Source organism: Schistocerca americana, chromosome 8, assembly GCF_021461395.2.
Source record: "Schistocerca americana isolate TAMUIC-IGC-003095 chromosome 8, iqSchAmer2.1, whole genome shotgun sequence".
Lineage (NCBI taxonomy): Eukaryota > Metazoa > Arthropoda > Insecta > Orthoptera > Acrididae > Schistocerca > Schistocerca americana.
Genome location: NC_060126.1, coordinates 169,912,414 through 169,933,687, shown reverse-complemented (window position 1 = coordinate 169,933,687; position 21,274 = coordinate 169,912,414).

Below are 21,274 nucleotides of genomic sequence, written 5' to 3'. Positions count from 1 at the left end.
AGCATAGTAATTTTAAAACAGGCACAATCAATGGTTTTTCAATCCTTAAACTCCTATTTCTTGTTGGGGTGTAATTGCAGTATTTAAAATTCACGATTCATCTGTTTTCAGCATGAAATTGGTTACCGTATTATGCGAAAATTCATTATTTCATACGCAAATAAGGAAATAAGTTACGCTGGATAAGACGGAAACAATCGAACAGTCCGCCTCTGTACCCCACAATCAGCAGTTGTCATCTCTTACTTCTGTACTGGGGACCTGGGTTCGATTTGCGGCATTTGTCTCTCTGGGGGACTGAAACGGGGTGCACCTAGTTCCATGACACAAACTGACGAACTAATTCATTGATAAGTGGCTGCTGTAAGCTCTGGGAGCACTAAGATGACCATACGCCCCTCCATAACGCATCGAATGATGCCATTGGTAGACGGTTACACGGCATGCGGTCGGTGTTGAATGGCCCGATAGGGCGAGTACGCGAAGTTTTCGCTTTTTACAGTGCTTCACGGTCGCGAAGCCGGTGTATAAGTGGTACAAAGGAAATATAAACTGCACAATACAATTAAAGGATCGGTTTTTAACACCACGCAATTGTTTGTTATTGCGACACAGAACTTTGAAATTTTGTACGGAGGTGACTATAATCGTACTCTGTAACCGTGCGAAAGCGTGACGCCTTGCAACGTGGCGCTCGGTCTCGTAGACGCTTCACACAGCAACGTATCCCCACATGCGAAAGAGAGACCAGAACTCAGAAGCTTATGTGACCTGTTAGGTGGATTAATGCCGTCACATTAGCACCAAGTTACTCTATAATTCTCCGCTGCACCACCGTGGACATATCACACGATGGGAACGATGTCACACCCCCTATCAACCACATTTCACCCCTTCTATTAGCAAATGAGGTGGTGCAGTGGTTAGCACACTGGACTCGCATTCGGGACGGCAGTTCAAACCTGTGTTCGGCCATCTTGATTCAGGTTTCCCGTGATTTCCCAAAATCGCTTCAGGCAAGTGCTGTGATGATTCCTTTGAAAGAGCACGGTCGACTTTCTTCCCTGTCCTTTCTTAAAGCGATGGGACCAATGATCACGCTGTTTGGTCCCCTCCTCCAAATCAGCAAACCAATCCCTTCTTTTGACGGCACTAAGCTGTAGGTCAGAACTGCAACGCTCAGCATTGAAATCACGCACTTGCCTTATGGGTGGCGGAGGAAAACATTTTAGACACACCACCACTCACAGTCGACACAAAAAAGCCATGGGGTGACATAAATGGCGTGAATGAAACCACCTCTTTTATTGGGGCGTTAATTACCACACGGTTCGGGCTCGAAAACTATAATTCGCGGTGCTGTAAGCAACGGGGCAACGTTGTTGACAACTTTTGACTCCGCTCACACCCCCGGACGTTGTACCCTTCTTTAAGGATGTTGCGTGGCTGCGTCAGCATTAAACGTGATCACATGCGTTTGGAGTGCAGCGCAACTGCAATTTTTGCTTCCCTGCACGTACTGGAACCACTGGAGATCGTTCAAAACCACTCTACGAAATTTGAGCGTGATCAGAAGCAGAACGAATGGTTATGAATCTTCAGCCCTCGTTCAACCCCACTCTACGAAATTTGATCGTGATCAGAAGCAGAACGAATGGTTATGCATCTTCAGCCCTCCTGTGGCGTGGTTACGGGGAGTGCCAAATTGACACATGCGTGAAGAAAATGGTGGGATCGCCGATGACCTCCAGTTCGGCAACAACATCGGTGGCACCGCGCACCTTACTGAGAATTTTAGAAATATGACTTTACAGGCCGGCCGGAGTGGCCGACCGGTTCTAGGCGCTACAGTCTGGAACCGCGCGACCTCTACGGTCGCAGGTTCGAATCCTGCCTCGGGCATGGATGTCTGTGATGTCCTTAAGTTAGTTAGGCTTTAGTTATAAGTTCTAGGGGACTGATGACCTCAGAAGTTAAGTCCCATAATGCTCAGAGCCATTTGATCCATTTTTTGACTTTACAGAGACAAGGCGACCGTTTCATACCCCTAGGATTCCAGATGCCTGCATGCAGGCGCCCAAGACTGCTTTACAGGTTGTCTGTATAAAAGAGCACTTTTAAAATTTTCAAATGTGACTCTGAGCACTATGGGACTTAACATCTGAGGACATCAGTCCCCTAGAACTTCTTAAAACTAACTAACCTAAGGACATCACACACATCCATGCCCGAGTCAGGATTCGAACCTGCGACCGTAACGGTCGCAGGTTCCAGACTGAAGCGCCTAGAACCGCTCGGCCACTTCAGCCGGCTAAAATTTTCAATAAAAGTGTTCTACTGCCACTGTGAATGCTGTCGATCTGGACGGCCTTACAGGCCCCTTTGCCTTTTCATTCACTCATTTCTCAAAGTTCCACTTTCCCGAGATGACGCCAATAGAGGACACGAAACAGGAAAGCTTAAAATTTTTTAAGTTCCGTTTGCCGCTTCGAATCACGTTCCAATTTCGTCAAATGGTTCTAAACGGTCCCTAGTGGTTTAAACCAGTGCAAGAGCGCGAGAAATGCAGTTGCCTTGCACTCTAAAGGGTTGTGATGCTGTTCAGTGGGGATAGAGCCGTACAATGTCCACACAGAACGGGTGAAACGCCAGGGGTACCAGTAATGTCAAAGATTGCCAAGAAAGTCGTCGCGTTGCTCATCGGAGTGCGGACCGTAGTTTTCAGTCGCTAAATCTATGGGAATGAACACCTTAAGAAAATGGAGGTTTCATTCGTGGTGTATAAGGTATAAAAAGTTGTGTTAAAATACGAGGGTTGGAACTTAAATAGTGGCAACTATTTATTCACAACCGACACAAATCAGTTACATGTTTGCACCTGTTAAGGTCCTTTAACGTAGTCACGAGGATTGTGTAGAACTCGTTGCCAGCGATGTGGAAGGCGTGGTATACCGTTAGCAAAGCCTGTTCTATTGATGGTGCGCTGGAGCGGTCTGCTGCCTGTCGAATCTCTGGAACAGTTCGGAAATGAATGCCACGAAGTCCGAATCAAATCAAAGTCACAAGGACTTAAGTCCGGGGAGTATGGTGGATGGTACAGTACTTCACAGCCCCATTCACCGAACAGAGCAGCCACAGCTTGCTCTATATGCGCCCGCGCATTGTCGTGCAAAATAATGGGTGGGTTGCGAAGAAAGTGTCGCCTTTCGCAAAGCTTGTGGCAGGTGATGCTCCAAAAATGAACAATAATACTGTGCACAGACGGTCGGCCGTGGAGGAACGTAATACGTTAGGATAACACCATCACGGTCGTGCACGAGAATCACCGTAACTTTCGTCATACTGGGGCTCTGACGCACTTTCAACTTTCATGGCGATCCATAACGACGTCATTCGTTGGATTGACGTTTCAGTTTTGGCTCCTACGATGTGGCACATGTCTCATCCAGTGTTACGATACAGCATAAGAAAGCCTCTCCTTAGATCTCATAGCGCTCCAAGTGCGTCTGAGCAGCGTCGTAACCCATCCCTTTCTGCATTTCCGTCTAGTCATGCGGAAACCATTGTGATGCAATTTTTCGCATGCCCAGGTGTTCCTTCAGGATGAGAAGCACAATCGTATGCGCTAATCCGGTTTCGTGGGCGAGCTCACAAATCGTATGGCATCAATCACTGTCCACTAACGCGGCAACAGCATGCAGTTCTTCTTCAGAGACGCTAGGACGACCTGCCCAATGCGTATCTGCCACAGTTTGCCGACCTTTGTTGAAGGCTTTTACCTAACGTCCCACTGTTCTGTACGGCAATGCCGATTCCCCGCACGACTCTTGAAGACCTTGATGACACTGTCGTTATGTACGACCTCTGGCACATTCAATCTTGATCCAACTCAGTTGTTCCTGTTTCGAAAACATGTGACACCGTTACGTTAGACCACTCGCTCACAATTGATTGTATTTCCCTCGATTGTGTGGACGCCGGCGACGTGGGATTGGCGAGTTCATTGGCTCGGAGGTAAGGTAGGTTTGTGAACAACGTGTGCTATCAGCGTCAATAGTAGATTCCATTGCATAGTGTCTCCACAAAAAGTATTGCCATTGTTTAAGTCCCAACCCTCGTATTTGAGATGACAGAACTGCTGAATGTCAATAATGTTTCATATTTGTTAGATTCTAATTTTAAAAAAAATCTTATAAGCTGTACTGTTGCACTTAATATACGTGGGTTCTGTAAGTCATACATGTATACTCACCACAAAATATACCTACTTATGAGGCAATAAAATGGTTTACAAGAAATGTCGTGTAATGACTCACTCCTAGACATCAGTACAATTGGAGATTAAATGTCAATTACTAACACAGTTTCTTACAGTCAAGCAAGGACCGCATGTTTTACGCTTTTCTACTTACGTGAAGTTCTAGCATTTAAATCAAAGTTTTTGTGTTTAAATTCTCGCGAGGGTCATTTGTTCCATATTCTAAGCATTTGTCGTGACTTAGAGTGCGCTGTTGGTTTTAAATACACTGAAACGTAAAAAGAACGCGTAAAGGCGGATCAAATGGCGGTCTGCAATGATCCTTTCCGCCGCTGCAGCAGCTGTGCTAAATTGCTGGAAAACCTCAAATAAGTGTCAAATGTAGGTTATTATCTAAAGTAATACATATACGCTCAATGTTGCTTTATAATGTATTAAGATACATAAACATGATACATTTGCTACAATACCGACCTAAACGTCCAGGTAACAATAATCGCTGTTATAACAAAAGAAACAAAAGTAGCTCGATACGAGCAACAAGATCAAGACCAAACAAGCAACAAAGATGAATAAGAGAGATTGTTAGTTGCTATTTATGCAGCGTTTACAATGGCAGCGATGCTTACATATCTGACTGCATTTACATCTCTTCGATCGTCTGTCATATAATTAATATCTGACATAATTACACGAAATACCCCTACATCAGAGTTCGTTCATTTTTATTCGTTTAAAAATATTGTTTGTTAATTTTTAACTTAACTTTATCCTCATGTTATGTACGATTTACTGAATGCGCTACCCAAGGGACGCAACACATTGACACCCTTTATACCACCCTCTGAGGCCTTCTCGCGTCGATTCTGAGCGGCGGTGTGTCTGCAATGTTTTCCTCTGCCACCCACAAGAAAATCGAATAATTTCCACGTACGGCGTCGTCGTTCTGACCGCCAATGCCGAGGCGCCCAAAGAAAGAGTGAAATGTGTTTAAGAGATTGCATGAGGACATTCCCATTGTGCGACACGTCCACAGTGGCGGCGGCCACAGCTGTGATGGAATTTGGTGCCAGAGTAATGTCATTAATCTACCCTACACATCACGTTCTGAGCTCTGACTTTTGTTATGCGTGCTGTTTGAAGCGTTATCAAACTCGAGGATGACATCGTTGCAAGTCTCTCTCGATTAAATTGAAGTTAAATTATCATGACTGAATAATATCTAGTTACTTGAATGGAAACTCTTAGGCGAGAGAAGTCGCTTCCCCAGTATTATAGCCGGAGTGGCCGAACGGTTCTAGGCGCTACAGTCTGGAGCCGCGCGACCGCTACGGTCGCAGGTTCGAATCCTGCCTCGGACATGGATGTGTTAGTTAGGTTTAATTAATTCTAAGTTCCAGGGGACCGATGACCTCAGAAGTTAAGTCCCATAGAGCTCAGAGCCATTTTTGAACCCAGTATTATAACACAAATATCTCCGACACACCCAGGTATATATTTAATTCCTAATGGAATTCTCAGGTCTATAAAACAAAATGATCAGACAGTTAAGGTTCATAATCACACTCTGTCTTCCTCTCGATGTCAAAGTCAGCACCCGGAAAAAAAAAATTTCTGTGGCTCTACAGAATTCCAACGATCGTCGACTCTGAAGAGTCTTAAAATAGTCAGAGGCACAATATTACGCCGTGGAGAAGACGTCTTGGGTGCTATGACGTATTAACTCTCCAGCATGGGAATTAGTGTCCAAGTTGTGTATTAAGTTCGATAAAAGTTCAGAAATTAATCTCTCAAAATAGATCATAAACGACCGTGGAACAGGCGTTATCGATTTCCCAAGATATAGTGTGTCTCACGAGTTACGATACACCAAATAATGATCTGAGCCACAGACAAGGTAGAATTTAAAATAACCAAAGAATTAAACGTAATTTTTTCACTCATGAAATGGTATTTTTCCGTAAATCATTTTCATAGCTACGTTTCAAAGTACACCTTTCTCTTATATGTGATGAAATGTTCTGGTCCCGGCGGAGGTTCAAGTCCTCCCTCGGGCATGGGTGTGTGTGTTTGTGCTTACTATTATTTAGGTTAAGTACTGTGTAAGCTTAGGGACTTATGACCTTAGCTGTTAAGTCCCAGAAGATTTCACACACATTTCAACATTTTTGATGAAATGTTATCATAATTAATCAAATCACATTAAGTATTCAAGATGGCATCTTACAACAATGCCGCTAATTACAGTTCCGCTGCGATACTCCTCTCCGCTATTGCTAAATCGTAAGTAAGTAAGTCCATAGTACTCGTAATGTCCCATATTCTATCCACAGCGTTTTCATAGCAGGAGACAGAGATAATCTGTCTATCGCAGCTGTAATGAGTCTTTGATCCATAAGATTTCACACACATTTCAACATTTTTGATGAAATGTTATCATAATTAATCAAATCACATTAAGTATTCAAGATGGCATCTTACAACAATGCCGCTAATTACAGTTCCGCTGCGATACTCCTCTCCGCTATTGCTAAATCGTAAGTAAGTAAGTCCATAGTACTCGTAATGTCCCATATTCTATCCACAGCGTTTTCATAGCAGGAGACAGAGATAATCTGTCTATCGCAGCTGTAATGAGTCTTTGATCCATATAGATCACTTGTGCGGTTACGCATAAACATTTGCGCTGAAAGAGAAAAAAAGATAGAAAAAGGGTGATACTACAGTCTCAGGGCGTCACACTTTTGAACCATTGCAGTGGAAGGCTGTAGGCACCTTTGAGACAAATTTCAAACTTCTGCATCACAACAGGAGTGAATTACAAGGGTTTGTGAAAGTGATCCTATAACTGTGTTGTATAGTGTAGTTTTCTTTCCATTCTGTGTAGTTCATGGGTGTCGCAGGCTGGGTAGTTTGGAAAAAGAAAGAAAGAAAAGGTCATTTACAAACCAAGAGAAACTAGATACGCTACTTCTTTACAAAGAACGCAGAGGGTATGCGAAATGAACAGCTGACCTGTAAGAGTAAAGGCATCCCAAAACACTGTGTTCAGCAAGAACAACAGTACGATGAAAGTGGAAAAGAAATTGTTATTTGGAAAGGCACTGGAATACTAAGCATAGGGCAAGGATCAAACCGGCAGTGAGCTTTGAGAGCAATGTATATGTTCTTACAGCTGTTGTTCATAATCGGCGAGTTACCTCTAGAGACATTGCTTGTGCGTCTGGAATACGTGAGGCATCGCTGTTCCACTTTTGCACGCAGACAGCTCCCCTCCGTGTTATGACTCTCTTCACTGGCAGGTTACGTAGTGCAATCGCCGAAGATGCATGAAATTAGGTTGCTCGTTTCTGATGCGACGCCAGGCCATAAGATCGTTCATCAACGATAAAACGTGTGTGGTACATGAGCAAATTCATATTCGAGGTAACAGCGCCACAGATATTTGTTCGTCCGTTCGGTGCCCCCAAACGTTTGCCCCACTGTGGCGTATGGAAGCAAAAATATAACTCGGTTACCGTTGATCCATGCAATCTTCTCTGCTCTGAGTCTTCAGTCTGCGCTTTGCTGTCGTAGCGATCAGACAACTTCCTCGCGAATCTCTTCAGACTTTCCCAGCCCACACGACAACCAAACACGTGAAAATGGGGTTCGTTTATGACGACTGTCGTGTAACTGTCACAGTCGTACTGCGGCTGTGTGCTGAAAACTGTTCTGATTGTGCCACGTTCTGTGGTGTGAAAAATAAAATACATCAACAATTCAGCAACGGAAACTGACGAGACAAATGCAAATAATATATTGTGAACGGGTTACACGCAGTGCATATAGCATTGCGAGACAGCTAGAATGTGCGAATGTGAGCAGACTGTTCTGCGAATACCACACTGCAACGCTAGCCATCCTTTCCATATCTCGCTCCTTCGACAGTATCATGGATATGACTTTCAAAATCAGTTATAATGCTCGGAATGGTGTCCACAAAAGCGGCAATGTGTTGTGGCATTTTCAGGCGAGCTTTATTTTTAGCTAAGAATGGGAAAAACAATCTTCCCTATGTGGACTACTGATCAGTTGAAAATACACTCTGGTTTGCAGGAGTGGATAAACATAGACGATTCAGCGTCTACATTTGGTGCGAGCTTCTAAAGAGTGGCATCTTTGGTTCATGTTTTACTGATATGACTCATATCCTTAAGTATATACACTTTATACTAGATATGCTATTACAGTTACTATAATATGCTTCACTAGACATAAGAAAATCCATGTGATACCAACTTGCAATATTTCCTGTGCAGAATTACTTTTAGAATAGATATGTGTGTTCAAGGTCAATACATTGAGCAACTGATATCACAGTTATAATAATAAACACACGAACATTTCCTGTGTGACGTGTTTGTTTACATTTGGTGCACGTTTGTCGGGCCTTTCCTCCTTAAAGCGTGGCGGTGGCTTGAGGTGGTGTTATCTCGTCAGTATCTGACAAATGTTTTCAAATGGTATGCCTTTCAGCCACCTTCGAAAGCTCTTTAATATAATTTACGAAAAAGTAGATAGTTTGTTAAAAAGTAGTAATATGATTTGGAGGATATGAACTATAGAGCATACTTGCGTGAAGAAAAAATTTTTCATGACGACCGCTACAGCTTGGTGATATCTGCGCCTCGATACATTTGTTCTTTCTGGACAAGTTCTGAGGGTCGTGTCGTAGCTGCCACACCACGCGCGCTGAGAGTAGTGCGGGTTGCCTGACTCCTACGCAACTGTTCATACGCTCTTTGTCGTAATACTGACATTTCTACGTTAACGGTGAGATATTACACCTTACTAAGAAAGTGACCCCATTTATTGAAAATTGGCTCTAAACACTATAGGACTTAACATGTGAGGTCATCAGTCCCCTAGACTTAGAACTACTTAAACCTAACGACATCACACACGTCCATGCCGGAGGCAGGATTCGAACCTGCGACCGTAGCAGCAGCGCGGTTCCGGACTGAAGCGCCTAGAACCTCTCGGCCACAGCGGCCGGCCTCCATTTATTGATATTTCCGTGCTTTTTCCTAGCACATCGTCCAAATTTGATTTTTAAAAAACTTCGCGTTTTGCAGTAATTCCTTTCTCCATGTTATGTACCCACACACGTCCCGAAACATGTAGTTTCTTTTGTGAGTACTAGAGAACGCGGGACGAATAAACTGTTCAACTTAACCCTTACTCTTCATACCCTCCAAGTTCTACACAACATATGGTACGGGATGCCATGTTTTTATTTCAGTGAACTATTATATCAATTTTTGGTCAGTTTTACATTTATGCCTAAAACTAACATTAGTGTCTATTTTCCTGTGATTATTCATCTGAAGCTTCGGAAATTTAAAGGTTAGGTTGTACAGGATAGTCTGCTGCCATGCATTTTATGACTTGGAAACAAATCATCTACTTGCAACCCTTTTCTTACGCTATAGAATCTCCATAAGTTACATGTTTCTTAACCGAAGGAAGAGCAAAATGTTACACGTAGAAGCAACAGTGTGATATTCGTCAAATTTTTTGATGATGTTCATCACATAATACGTATTAAATGATAAAACTTTTATTGCATTTGAAACTGGTGTCGGTCATTAACACGAGTATGATGGTTGATCCAATCGAGTTCCCCAACACTCCTGTAGCCGTTGCCACATGGAAGAAAACACCCTGTCAGCACCATCTTGAAAAATTTCTTGTAACGACTGAAGCACTTGCTGCGTCACCTCATGATGACTGCTGGTTGGAGGTTACTATGAAAATGTACGTCTTCCCATAGCATCCCTCGCAAACTCTATGGGTGACAACTCAGTGGACTGGGCAGGCCAATCAAGGGTCCGTACATATATCAAGTTGTTTAAGGTGTCAACTGCAATGTGGGTCTTGTAATATCGTTCTAGAATAGGTCACTTCATACAGTTTTCACGAAAAGTATGAGAGTATGGTCTAGAATTCCTGTCACATTGCCGGACGCTGTGACCGAGCGCTTCTAGGCGCTTTAGTCCGGATCTGAGCTGCTGCTACGGTCGTAGGTTCGAATCCTGCCTCGGGCATGGATGTGTGTGATGCCCTTAAGTAGTTCTAAGTCCAGGGGACTGATGACCTCAGATGTTAAGTACCATAGAACGTAGAGCCATTTGAACCATTTTTCAAGCATCCTGTGACATTCTGACGAGCATTTAGACTTCCTTCAACAGTTACCGAATCAATCCTGTTGTCATCCTGTAGCTCTCCACACCATTAATCCCGGTGTTGGAGAGGTGTGGGTCCCGAGAATCGCTGCTTTCTGTGGCCTATCAGCTGGTCATCAATTGGCATGTTGGTGTCGATCTGGTCGCCACAAACAGAAGTGAGACCCACCACTAGGAATCACAGAGTGCGACTCGACGTTTCAGTTGAACTGGTCACTACAGTACGCAAGTAATTACTGTCTGTAGTGCGGTGTCTGCGGTAGACGACGCATGGTATCTCAAGCTCTCAAGTCAGCTTCCAATATTCTGTTCCCAGTAGTTCCTGATGATAATGACTGTAAACCCAGCTCAGTTTTTGGCAGTTGTCATCCTATTCGTAAGAACTGGCAGGACAATTCTACGATCTGCTTGTGATGTAGACCTTCTGATAGGACCATTGGCTACTCTTCTCGCTTTACTTTTGTTCTGAGACGACTACGTCACCACTCGTTCTGCAGTCATTGTTCTATAGGCAGCTGTTTCTGCCTTATGCCAATGATTCGGCCTTTCTCGAAGTACGAATGATTGTGATAAGCTGCAAGTGCTTTGTCGCATTTTGTATCTGCAATTTCAAGTAACTTTAGAAACTCCCTACAGCCCTCGTCTACTCACTTCATTTTTCATCTTTAGGAATACATTTTTAAATATTGAAAATGATCTTGTATGAGAATCAGTCTAAATCACCATAATTCACAGCCAGGGAACACTGGAGCATCAGTTTGCTAACTTGCAGTCAAGGTGTTCCGTCTGTACCACCTGCCTGGCGACAGACAACTCCAGATTGGGTTGTTTTGGGGAAGGAGACCAGACAGCGAGGTCATCGGTCTCATCGGATTAGGGAAGGACGGGGAAGGAAGTCGGCCGTGCCCTTTTTAAAGGAACCATCCCGGCATTTGCCTGGAACGATTTAGGGAAATCACGGATAACCTAGATCAGGATGGCCGGACGCGGGATTGAACCGCCGTCCTTCCAAATGCGAGTCCAGTGTTTAACAACTGCGCCACCTCGCTCGGTGACAACTCCAGAAAACCGCTTGACATACACATTATGATGTTATATAAAAATTATCATAATAAATATTTGTTTTGCTTCATGCATGAAATGCTCGCAAGATAATAAATAGGTAATAGTATTGATCTTGCTGAGACCACAGTCAACAACCGAGAGCAGTGATCGTACACACCGTACGCGATATGTCTTAAAGACTCGCTGCATTTCCCCCAAACGGAAGGGAGAACGTTTACGATCAGTGTTATTGAGTGTTGTTACATTGCATACGACAAACAAGCCATCTGTGTCTTGACTTCAGGCCAATTCGGCATCTTGAAGCTGTTTAAAGAAAACAAACCGGTTGTAACACAATAAACGTGTAAAAATATAGCAGATGTGGGTTTCATTAATATTTAACTCTAATATCTAGCTGTATAATAGCAAGATATGAGAAGTGGCGCGAAGGAAGTCTTATGACGTGAAGTGAGTAGAACGTTACTTACTGATAACAAGAAAGTAAGATCCAGGCAGGTGAGATGAGATTGCGCTTCAGTCTGGAACCGCGTGACCGCTACTGTCGTAGGTTCGAATCTTGCCTCGGGCATGGATGTGTGTGATGTCCTTAGGTTAGTTCGGTTTATGTAGTTCTAAGTTCTAGGGGACTGATGACCACAGATGTTAGGTCCCATAGTGCTCAGAGTCATTTTTGAGATGAGATTTATGCAATTTTAATACTGTGTTGAAGTAAGCCCAGCAACCATTTTATTTCACGAAGTGTTTACTACAGATTGTGGTGTCACCGCCAGACACCACACTTGCTAGGTGGTAGCTTAAATCGGCCGCGGTCCATTTAGTACATGTCGGACCCGCGTGTCGCCACTGTGTGATCGCAGACCGAGCGCCACCACAAGGCAGGTCTCGAGATACGGGATTGCACTCGACCCAGTTGTACGACGAGTTTGCTAGCGACTACACTGACGAAGCCTTCTCTCATTTGCCGAGAGACAGTTAGAATAGCCTTCAGCTAAGTCCATGGCTACGACCTAGCAAGGCGCCATTAGCCTTACATAGTTTGATAGTTATCGTATGAAATGTCTCATCAAGAATGCTGTAATTCACATCAAAGAATAAAAGATAAGTATTCGAGGAGCTGCATACTTTTCTTGTCAGAATTCACTACTTATCCTGTTCCAGAATTCACGCCCGTCTGCGTTAGATAGCGTGCATTTCGGCCTCCTATATCTACAAGGTGTTGGCACATTTACCAACACATCACAGATCTGCCACAGTTTCAGTACCTGTACTTTGGGAATTAGTTTCGAACCGAGTGGTTCATCCTCAAGCCAGACCTAGTGACGCTACTCTGAAAGTGGCTGATGTTAATGACAACCATCTAATATTGGCAATACATGCATCATACATTCTGACTTGCATAGTGAGCGTATATATATTGTATATTTACCTACCGTCTCTGCATAATGTATTTACTGACAACATTAGATGGTTGTCGTTAAGATCAGGTACTTTCAATGCAGCATCAGCAGCTCTGGATTGAGAATGAAACAGTCGGTTCGAAACTAGTTGCAAAAATACATGTACTGCATCTGTGACAAAGTTGTAATAACCTCTTCATGAGAGAGATTTGTTAGGGCTGTGAATGGTTGTACTAAAGCAGGCAGATTATCAGTGACCTATTTCTTGAATTGTTCATTTATCAGGAAACTTGTAAGTTTAACACTAATCAGAGTTGAACTGACTTGTACTTTTATTCTCCTTCGAAAAAGACTAACTTTCATAACAGTTACGTTCTGAAACAAATGTTACGTAACTTGCCATTATGAATGTTCTCTGAACCTGTTCCGCGTCGCCTAGAGTCCTACAGCGACCTCATATACTATAAGAAAATACATGCAGGTACCAGCGCGCGATATATGATTTTTTTTTTTAAATTAATTGTTGCAGAGACTGGGAACACGACAACAAGTAGGACAATTACGGAATATTAGTACGATATGTAAAGACATAATACTAAAACACAAACATTCAGTATGTGTATTGATGTGTAAAACCAACAACAACAGTAGACGTTCCAACTGCAGACATCAGATTTGAATATATGTGGCCAGTAGCTGAGTACGTGCAATAGAAAACATACAAAATTATACATTAAACTTAGGCTAAAAAAATGGTTCAAATGGCTCTGAGCACTATGAGACTTAACATCTGAGGTCATCAGTCCTCTAGAACTTAGAACTGCTTATACCTAACTAACCTAAGGGACATCAGACGCATCCATGTCCAAAGCAGGATTCGAACCTGCGACCGTGGCAGCAGCGCGGTTCCGGACTGAAGCGCCTAGAACCGCTCGGCCACAACGGCCGGGCTAGGCCCAAAAACTATCAGGAAATCACAGGTCAAGAGAAGATGTATGTCATTCTAAAGAAAGATCACGAAAAGTAAATGTCTCTCTACAGTGTTAAGCATCCACTGTATGGTTGATCGGCCGCTATTTAAGTCATTATTCAAGACTATGTGCCTCGTTCACTAGCTAAGTACAAACTCACAACTACATTTCGATCAAATTGTGGTTTTAGATTCACACGAACATTAGCACAAAGAATAAAGATGGTAAAACAAAATACTTACCACACGAAACAAACTCGTATCACAGTATAGCCCCCATGTTCTCGTCATAATGTGACTAAAGGAATTCGTTAGTGATTGAAGGTTCATATCACAATAAAACGTAATAGATACGCTCTCTTTATAAAACGAGAGCTAGGTTGAAGCTCTTTCGTAACATACAAGAATAACGAAAGTTCTATCTGCAAACTCCACAGTTCGTAGTGTGGCCCATCTAACGCACTCCAGGTAGCTCGTTACTTCTTGATTTGGATCGGGCACAAAACCGTGTATTTGTTACAAATCATAGTGATTGAGAAGTTTCAGTTTTCAGAATACTAACTTTACAGCATCTCGCTGCTATTCCAGTCACAACTAGAAATCGCAAGTAGCAACTAAAAGTAGTATTTAGCATTGAGTTCCGGGTTCCATCTGTTGTGTGATGTTGGTACTTGTTTCTACAAACCTTGTATCACGCTTTGAGGCTTTCTGGAGTCGCTGCGATTGCAGTGACGGCCAATAAGCTCATGTCCTGCCTCACAGACAAGGATGGCGCATGAGTTTTGAGATGGGCTGATGTGTCTTGCCGAACTGAAGGTCGGTCGTATTTTGTAGTGTGATGCCGCTAGTTGCTGTTTGGCTGTACGCTAACGTGATGATACGAATATTTGTTATGTCAAGCTGGACACACTTGCAAAACGATACTGTTAATCATTCACAACGAGTGCATAGTTCATATTGAACTTTTTTCTCCATGTGCATCACTATGTTGCTGCAATTGTCATGGGCTGAAGATTCGTTGTTTGTGTGGAGAGTACGTTTAGGGAGTCAGTGCAGAATCCATTTGCTATTAATTCATCCGAAGAATAGTACAGTCATTTTGTCACATTCTCTGTCAATGAACTTTTGTCAATACTTTGTGACTTAGGGATTAAACTTTGTTTCACTTAGAGTATTGTAACTCTGTTCGCCACGTGTTTTCTGATCACTTGTATTACTCGCAACAATGTGACTGAGATACTCTCTGGGAGTCAGTTATACGTATCAACATTCAAATGCTCTCTCGAATCAATTTTCCTTGACACCAGTTTTCCTATTTGCACGAATTAAGCCGACTTGCACTCGGCAGCTGGAATATGATAACTTGATATGAAACATATTGTTGGTATTCAGGAACTATAAGAAACTTTAGTGATTTCTTTCTGCAATTAACATCAGTGTTTGTAGCAATAACTAAAAATATAATAATTGGATTTTTTTTTTGTGCATGCTCTTCGGCAGGAAAGATTGGTGTTAACGCAGGTGACAGAGATTCAATGCTTTATTCTATAGAAAATGTGCTTATGTTGATGCCTTCTGTCTGTGAGTTGCTATAACAGATTGACTCCATGACCGCTATTGTGTAAGCTGCACAGGGCTGTAATCCAGGTTACCCTACACGTCTTTACGCTAGGTGGAAAACTAGTGGTGATTGCTCATGTTCTCTTAATTCAGTTTCCTTTTGCTGTTCTCAATGTAAGCGGTTGAGCTAAAAAGTAAGTGGCCACTATCTAGATAATTATCTACAAACTGTTTACTATCCGATTGCAATACTAATTTGATTCATGGGTATAAACATTATATGCGAGTGGGAATTTTTCTTAATGAACGACATACCTGGGTTTACTTAGGTAATCCGTCATCAGTTCAAAATGGTTCAAATGGCTCTAAGCACTATGGGAATTAACATCTGAGGTCATCAGTCCCCTAGAGATAGAACTTAAAACTAACTAACCTAAGGACATAACACACATCCATATCCGAGGCCGGATTCGAACCTGCGACCGTAGCGGTAGCGCTGTTCCTGACCGAAGCCCCTAGAACCGCTCTGTCACAGCGGCCGGCCCGTCATCAGTGCCTAGCAGAAACCTTACAATGTGGCTAACTCTTTAGTTGAAAAAGTATGGACTGATTTCGAAATTGGTGCTAATTTCAACAAAAGTATATACTGTTTTTTGGTATCACTGTATTTAGCATCCCAGATAAAAAATTTGTCACTGTCAGGTGAGATCACCGAATAGGTTTAAGTCCACAAGTTTCATTAAGTATTCTACACACACCAAAAAAAGTTTTGCGTCACCTCGGTTCCGAGAGTTCCGGAACCTGTATAGAATATTGGAAGAGAGATCAACATAAACGTCATTTCGGCGCTTTTTATTGCTCATGAAAACCACACATTGCATGCGAGACCTGGTGGTCCAGATTGCTGTACACACCGGTACCTCTAATACCTAGTAGCACGTCCTCTTGCACTGATGGATGCCTGTATTCATCGTGGCATACTATCCACAAGTTCATCAAGGCACTGTTGGTCCAGATTGTCCCATTTCTCAACGGTGATTCGGTGCAGATCCCTCAGAGTGTTTGGTGGGTCACGTCCATAAACATTCCTTTTCAATCCATCCCAGGCATGTTCGACAAGGTTCATGTCTGGAGAACATGCTGGCCGCTCTTGTCGCGCTTGTCGTTATCCTGAAGGAATTAATTCACAAGATGTGCGCGATGAGAGCGCGAATTGACGTCCATGAAGACGAATACGTGTCCAATATGATACCGATATGCTTGTCTATCGGTCGGTGGATGGCATTTACATATCGTACAATGACCACTAGCGGCATACGTCGGCCCCACATAATGCCACCCCAAAACGTTAGGGAACCTTCATCTTGCTGCACTGGCTGGACAGTGTGTCTAAGGCGTTCAGCCTGACCGGGTCGCCTCCAAACACGTCTCCGATGATTGCCTGGTTGAAGGCACATGCCACACTCATCGGTGAAGAGAACGCGATGTCAGTCCAATCCTCAGCAGTCCATGCGGCATGTTGTTGGGCCCAATTGTACCGCGCTGCATGGTGTCGTGCTTGTAAAGATGGACCTCGCCATGGACGTCGGGAGTGAAGTTCCGTATAATGCAGCCTAATGCACACAGTCTGAGTCGTAACATGTCCTGTGGATGCACGAAAAGCATTAGTCATCATGGTGGCGTTGCTGTCAAGGTTCCTCCTAGACATTATCCGTAGGTAGCGGTCATCCACTACAGTAGTAGACTTCGGGCACCCTGAGCGAGGCATGCCACCGGCAGTTCCTGTCTCTCTGTGTCTCTTTCATGTCCGAATATCGCATCGGTTCACTACGAGACGCCTGGATACTTCCCTTGTTGAGAGTCCTTCCTGGCAGAAAGTAATAATGCGGACGAGATCGAATCGCGGTATTAACCGTCTAGGCATGGTTAAACTACAGACAAGACGACCCGTGTACCTCCTTCCTGGTGGAATGACTGTAACCGATCGGTTGTCGGATCCCCTCCGTCTAATATGCGTTGCTAATACGAGGTTGTTTACATCTCTGGGCGACTTTAGTGACATCTCTGAACATTCAAAGGGAATGTGTCTGTGATACAATATCCACAGTCAACGTCTATCTTCAGCAGTTCTGGGAAGTGGGGTGATGCAAAACGTCTTTTGATGTGTGTATAAGAAGCTGAAGGTACTCATTGGTGATCAGGTCCCGAATTTTAGGAACGTTGGTTGATGTGTGTCATCCGATATTGCACAGTAAACTGTCCCAGAAATTTTCCAGGAGATAAACATCGGGTGTTTTAGCAACCCCCTGAGTGTTCGCTAAACCAAGAGCGGGTGTCTGATTATTCTTGTTTGTCATCTTCATCATATTCGTCGAGAGATATACAAGGAAGGACGTCTGGTGACCGGTAATGTTGAAATGAACACTCTAGTTCATGTTCATGGTAAGCTGAATGTGTGCGCAATGTGCGGTGTGGAAAACACCGACGAAACATCACAAAACCACTCTTCACGTGAACTATGTCCTCCACATACTGCAGTTTAAAAGCTTGTTAGGGCCTTGGAACACTCGAGGCCTGGCATCGTTTCGAAAGATGCTTAACTGCTCCTGCTCGGACCACATCTGCTGCTCAGTTTCTGCATTGTTTCCCCAAATGAAGAGATACAGCTCAGTGAAGCTGTGAGTAACGGCCTTTAGTGAGATACCAGATTCCCAACATCCACTGCATGCACTTCACCCTCCCGACGGCCGCTCTTCAACTCGTTCAGATGGGCCTATGTTGATCGACAGTTTTAGGTACCTTCGGCTTTGAAACCTATCATCATTAACATGACAAACAACTTTCTGGGGAGGACAACCGCAGCTGAGAGACACTCTCAGCAACAATAAAACACATTCAACACTCAGTAACCATTCAAACTGTCATAAAAATTATAACAATTAAAGAGTCAAGAATGTTGAGATGTTTTCAAAAGGTGCACAGCTGGATGAAGGTGCTTTATTCGCAACTACCTGTTTCACGTCAGTATAGGCGCATCTTTACGATTATCTGACAAGAACACAAATCACTGTGTGAAATATTATGAAATAGTAGAAGTACAGAGCAATAGATAGTGTTGGCGTTCAACAAAAAACAACGACATGTACTCAAAATACTTACATTTTCGTAATGTAGACGGACAATTTTGGAGTCCCAGCATTCAGGAAGTTATCCACGTTAAGAGTCACACAACGTTGCTGAGTTGTTTTAATAAAGAAAACATCTGAAAGATGTTCGTCATAAGTGTACAAAGAATGAATCCTGAATGATCCAGTCCTAGAAAAAAAGCGGGAAAGAACATGTAATGAATGGGACTCTAATGTGAACAGGTGTAGAATGCCCAAAAATTAAGATATCATCCAAAAATTGATACTAGGCTTTTTAGGTAAGTAATGGAATAAATGTTTTTTTCCCTCAAGTTTCGGTTGAAAAACTGCGAAATCTGTTGTGGGATATCGCAAAAAATTCCCGCTTCGGCCACTATAGTCTCATGAAGTTTCGATAGGTGGCGGCACTATACGTTGCCTTCAAAATGGCGTCTGTAACATGGGTGCTTTCCAAGCAGAGAGCAGTCATTCAGATCTTTTGAGCGAAAAAAGGCAGCACAGATATTCACACATACTTGCAGAATGTCTACGGAGACATGGCACTGAACAACAGCGCGGTGGGATGTTGGACGAGGCGCCTGACGTCATCGCAACCAGGTCACGCAAGTGTGTCCGATCTCCCACGTGCCAGCCGGCCGCACACCCCTGCGACTCATGCAGCGTTGAAACGTTCGAACACTCTTATTCGAGGCGATCGACGGTACGCAATTATACACCTCGCTGCTCTGTTGGACGTCTCTGTTGGTAGTCTGTGACACTTGTCCATCAGTAGCGGTACTCAAAGCTGTATACCCGCTGGGTTCTCCGCCCGCTAACAAAAGATCGTACGGAGCAACGAATCACCATCCCTCACTCATGGCACGACGATCAAATCGGAAGTGTATTGTGCTACACTCAGGAAACTGAAGACACAACTACAGCGTGTTCGTCGCTACAAAAATTGAAACAAACGTTCCCTTCCCCATGCAATTCAAGGCCGCACACGAATCTGCGCACCAGAAAGGAGCTCACAAAACTTCGTTAGACTGTTTTTCCTGATCCACCCTACAGTTCGGGTCGTGCACCTTCCGGCTTCCATCTGTCTGCGCCAATGGAGGATGCACTCCACGGGAAGCAGAGAGGTAACTGATGCAGCAAGACATTGGCTCCGACATCGACCAGTAGAGTGGTACCAAGCGAACGTAGAGGCCCTCCCAGTAAGGCAGCGTAAGGCGGACGCACTGCACGGACATTGTAGTGACAAATAGGGTTTTGTAGCCAAAAGAGTGGGGAATAATAACGGGTATTGGTACGCTCACTAAAACCAACCTGCTTTCGCATTACTTGCTGAACGATCTTTGTACTATAGTGTGGAACTAAAAACTTTGTGTTCTGCCCTACGGCAGGTGTTGTCATGGGGGAAGCCTCCTCAGAGAGGTCCACCGCATGAGCGTCTAGGGAAGTGATTCCAGGGGTGGTTTCCCGTTGCCTTCCACTGATGATGATTAAATGATGATAAGCACAACAGAACACCCAGCCCCAGAGCGGAGAAAATCTCCAACCCAGCCGGCAATCGAATCCGGGCCCCTTAGCGTGACAGACCGCCGCGCTGTCCATCAGCTAACGGAGCGGACTCTATAGCATGGAAGAAATACGAAAATAGCTTACCGGTAAAACCTCGTAGGGTATATTACAGGTTCGATAGACACCAGCTGTATAAAACCGATGTAAGCAAAAATAAAAGTCCTGTATGATCCGACGTGATGAAAGCAGCCCGCATAGCAATACACTGGAAGGCTGAAAGGCGTGGTGTCGAAAGGGAAACACATAAAGAGCTGCTGGGAGGAAGTAATAACTAAGAAAACAGTCGAAATCTCGGAAGCGCAAAACACTATTTTTTTAAAGAAAACATTGTTTATTGTAGATGTAGAATTATATAAGACACAATCTGCTTTACATGAGTGCCATGTATTTTAAAATTATCAGAAGAGCTACATTCGAGTGCCAAGGAGTTGCTAGATTAACGAAGAAACCATCCTAGTAACTCACTGAGATGTCTTCACACTCGTTCTAGATCCCTGTTGATTAGGACATCTTTATGAGCGCTCTTCTTAAAGGGAGGTTTACTATCTTCGGCCCGAAAAAAGGATGTTCTCTGAGAATTTTTTTCTCGGGATGTCTTACAGATATAAATGCCAAATTTGGTCAAAATGTTTAGTGATATGTCCTGTACACACTGGAATTTTGTCGACCGGAAATGTCGAAGAGCAAAGGCGGAAGTGTCGTCGGAACGAAACAAAAATTTGATGTAGACCTCCACGCGCGGTGTGTTACAGGTCAGCCGGCTAGTCTGAAATCAAAGTTGAGTTGACGTTAGCGAAGTATATAAGATTCTTTGGGAGATGTACCTCGCTTAAGTTATTTGGACCATAGGAAACAAAATGGCGGCCATTTGAAAATAAATATGTTTTTTTTTATAGATTTTTCGACTTCGTCGGCCAAGTAAAAATATTTATAGTTGATGGATCGGAATAAAAGTAGTACAACTCCTAGACAAGTTAGTTATCTTCGTCGGAAACAAAGAACCATGCCAATCGGTTCGGTAGATTGGAAGTTACCATACCACGCGATAGAAAAAACGTTATTTAGAGAAAAACGCTTTTGAAGTTTTG